General features: G+C 42.7%; 1 long non-coding RNA gene across 1 annotated transcript; it reads left to right on the top strand.

The window, feature by feature from the left end:
* Positions 1-1,412: 1,412 nt before the first annotated feature.
* Positions 1,413-3,193, top strand: LOC125307534. Its single transcript, XR_007195736.1, has 3 exons — positions 1,413-1,694; positions 2,737-2,832; positions 3,088-3,193. It is a non-coding gene; the product is annotated as an uncharacterized LOC125307534 (long non-coding RNA).
* Positions 3,194-3,806: the final 613 nt, after the last annotated feature.

The following is a 3,806-nucleotide window of genomic DNA, read 5'->3' as shown; positions in this document are numbered from 1 at the left end:
TTGGACTGGTTTACCCTATAAACTCGATGCATTTGTGTTCTATTTCTTGTCAATACAGGAATAGAGAATGTCATGGGCTTACTGGGTCCCGGCATGTTCTCAAAACTACTGTCAGTACCATTTATATTGCAGGGACCCTGAGAATATCATGCAATACAGTTGCAATACATCATATAATTGTCCCCTCCTGCTGCCATCTGTATTTTCCACTGCACATTCCATGCTATATGCCGGCTGAGAAAATGAACTAAGAGGTTGCTGCTGCTTAAGAGATCCTTCTAAACGGGGAGGGGGAGGACGAGGGGGTGGAGGTGTCCTTCGCTTCTTTGGTGCTAATGATCTTGGGCTAGTAAAACTCTGCATGGCTACTGGTAGCAGTCTCTCCATTCTTGCAGGGAACGTCATGTGCTTGGGTGGGGATGGTGATGGGTATTCAGGGGATCCTGTGGAGTTTGAGTGGGTGGTGGGATGAAGGGGTGGGGATGGTGATGGGAGATTAGGGGGGTTTGTGTGGCCTGGGGAGTTTGATTGGGTGGGGACGTGATTGGGTGTGGGTGGTGATGGGAAATCAAGGAGGTTGGGGTTGAAAATTGATCCAGAGTCTCCATCTGCCTGCTGAGGTTCTGGGAAGTTTGTTGCAGCAGCTTTGATAGGTGCTATCTCCTCATGCTCATCACATCCATTTGTTTGCTGAGATTCCAGGGAGTTTGACGCCAGTGATTGACTTTGAGTCATTTTAGCAGCACCCATCTTATCTTGTCCAGTGGACATGGCTTGGCATTGTTGAGCTGGTTGTTTATGTTTCTCCAAGGTCTGCATTTCAGTGGAGGCTAGCGGGTGGTTATCAGAGGGCCCCACAGCAGGGGAGGTTGGGCACATCTCTGTTTCAGCCTGTGCAGAGTGTTTTGGTTTAGCTGAGTTGTTGATGTCATCCGCTTGTTCCGTCTGTATGGCCACTGAGCGCTTATCAGAGGCTCGGCTCAAGGTTGGCAGAAAAAATGTTGGGTGCAGGAGAGAGTGGTAGTATTCGGTTAAGATCTTGGCCCCAGTCCAACTCAGCTCTGTGCTATTTGGTCTGAAGTATTCCCTGCGATTCCAAAAAAGGTTAAAATTGTCAATAAAATTCATCCCAACTGAAAAGCATGTTTTTATGCAGCCAGGTGTTTAAACTGAATAGTCTGGAAAATACAAAGCTTCCCTCTGCTGGGTGGGGCCACTGATGAAAATTTGTATTCCAAGCTCATATAGGGCCGAAAAAAGTTCCTTGAAATCTTCTTTGACATACAGCTGTTCTCTGTAGATGTCATTTGTCCAACATGCACAATGATGCGCTTTGATAGTTGCATATTTTGACACCAGTTCTGCAAGCTTGTTTTTGTGTCAGACACTGAAGCATTTGGGAAACAACATACAATCATCCTTTCCCCATTTATATGTCTCACAGCAGAGTTGCCTAGAACGAGTGCTGCTTCTAGTCTGTGCCCATCTTTCTATTGTTGTGGTTTGATCGCTGCCTGCTTTGGGTCTGTTCTCTGGGAAATTCCTCTCTCACGTCCCGGAGGCATTCAAATATGTTCCATAGTGTTAGGGGCTGTGGGCTTCCCTTAGGACCACAAGCCCTGTAGTAGTTTGCTGATCTGTCTGTATTTCTGATACGAGGCCTGAAGTTAACATCTGAATTTACTGGTGTTGAGGTAATTACAGTTCTTGTATTACGTTTTTTGTTTTTTGGTCTGGCACCTTGCCTATGCCAAGGCTCTGTACTCACATTTCCCTTTGTGAGGTCGATGCATTCATCTGCTCTATTAGCAGTGATATTAGACTGCTGGGTTACATTCTCTGCATTTCCAGTAGTTGCTGTACTCACTTCATGAGATGCCTCTCGTAGTTCATCTGTCGTTGATGGAAGGGCATGCATCTTTGATTCCAAAGTAGAAATCCTCTGTTCTAGCTCAGTACATTTTCTCTCAGTACATGGGTCTCTGGCCGGAGGAGCACATTTTGTTTTAATCCAACTTCAAGGTGAATTGCCGTTCAGTTTTTGCTCGTTGACTTGGCTGGCTCATTTAAAGTAAAAAACTAACCACTAAAGTTTCAGATTTAAATGTACTGGTTTCACTGTTTTTGCTAAAGTGGAAATTGCTAAAAGGATAGGTGAAGCAGGAGCAGTGTGAAATGCGTCCTACTCGCTTGAGTAGGAGAGAGAGAAGCCATCCTATTTGGCCGTCAGACACAAAACGCATCCAAATTTATACTCATTCGTCTCTGTTTAATTGTTCATGGAGTCCTTGTCAAACTGATATGGTCAGGAAGAATAATGGATTCATAATTTAAAAAAAAATATTTTATGTTTTTTTTGTATTTTATGTGGAGCATAAAAATAGTTTTAGATGACTAGTCTGATGAACGTATGCACTGCTATCACGTCTGGTGTAACCAGTTCCATTGATTATAGTGGAAGCTAATTGTTGCGCTAGGTAATGCGAACGGAATGCTTTAGTTACATGCCCGGTGTAGACTCCCTGTTAGTCTCCATGCTACACATTTGTTTTCATTTAAAATCTTAAATGAGCGTTAAACATTTAACTAACACAGGCAAAAAGGGCTGTGTTCACACTGTGGCATCTTGCGGGGCTTAGAATATTAGCAAATGCTTTTGCTGTGAGATAACTGCTTGGTGTGTGCCTGCAAAAGTGACTTTCACTTGTGTTACAACATTTCTGTTGTTTGGTTTAGGTTTTATCTAGCAGCCATGCACTTCAATGAGAATGCTGAGTCCCCACAACAGAAGACAGCCAAGGAGAAACTATGTACAGACTTGCCAAACAATTTGTAAGTTTAATAAAATATGTTTTTATTACAAACAACAAATCAAAATGTGCAACAGTATAGGCACTAAAAATAACTTATCGATTCACACACAACAGGCTGTCTTAGACCTGATGCTACTGGTGTCAAAATCATCATCAGTACTGTAAACAAAGCACAATGTTCAGGGCCATACAATTTGTTTATTGTACAGTATATAGCCTGCAATGCACTGTATTACAGTATCCAATATAAGTCCTCTTTCTTGTCCTCTTCGAGATCATCAAAGACCCTCTTCCTTATTGGGATGCCGTCCAGCGGATTCCTGTGCCCCAGGACTTGTGTGCTCAGCTTGACAGACCTTCCATGGAGGATGCTGTTGCTGAACATGTGTCACGGTTCAGTCGAAAAGGGGTCTGAATCCAACGTACTGCCCTGAAGTATCCGGAAGCTCCCTCCATATGCGTAGCACCACACACAAGGGGATCATGACACGGACGCTTCTTCTAAGGAAACCCCAGCTCCTGCTCACAAAAGACCTGTAGGCCAAGTCACTTCATTGCCTGCAACGAGAACAGGGTGGAAAAGCAAATTGTTTTACTATTTATTTTTTAATATTTTACATCAGAGTATCACTGGACGATTGTTGAAAAAAAAAATAAAGTTTATCATTTTGTGGTGTTGATCAAACTGTGTTTTTGCAATATGCTGAACCAATAATGAATGTGTTTTGGTTAAAAATATTTTATTTTCTATACTGTAACTGCTAACACTTGTATCAGATTGTCCTCACCTTTCCATTCCTCTGATTCTCAAACGGCCATGGTCAGCTCTGTAAATATTCATTGCATTTTGCAAAGAATATAGAGGCACAACGGATTGAGGCCATAATGGTCATTCAGGTCAGCTCCTCAGGAACCTGGGTCATTCTTTTAATAACCTGTAAAAACAAACATAATTTCCCTGCTGTTATTTCGTAATTTTGAATGACCAGGTAG

Source organism: Alosa alosa, chromosome 14 (assembly GCF_017589495.1).
Source record: "Alosa alosa isolate M-15738 ecotype Scorff River chromosome 14, AALO_Geno_1.1, whole genome shotgun sequence".
Classification (NCBI taxonomy): domain Eukaryota; kingdom Metazoa; phylum Chordata; class Actinopteri; order Clupeiformes; family Clupeidae; genus Alosa; species Alosa alosa.
The sequence above is the reverse complement of the archived record's forward strand: the minus strand, read 5'-3'. Positions and strand labels throughout refer to the sequence as shown.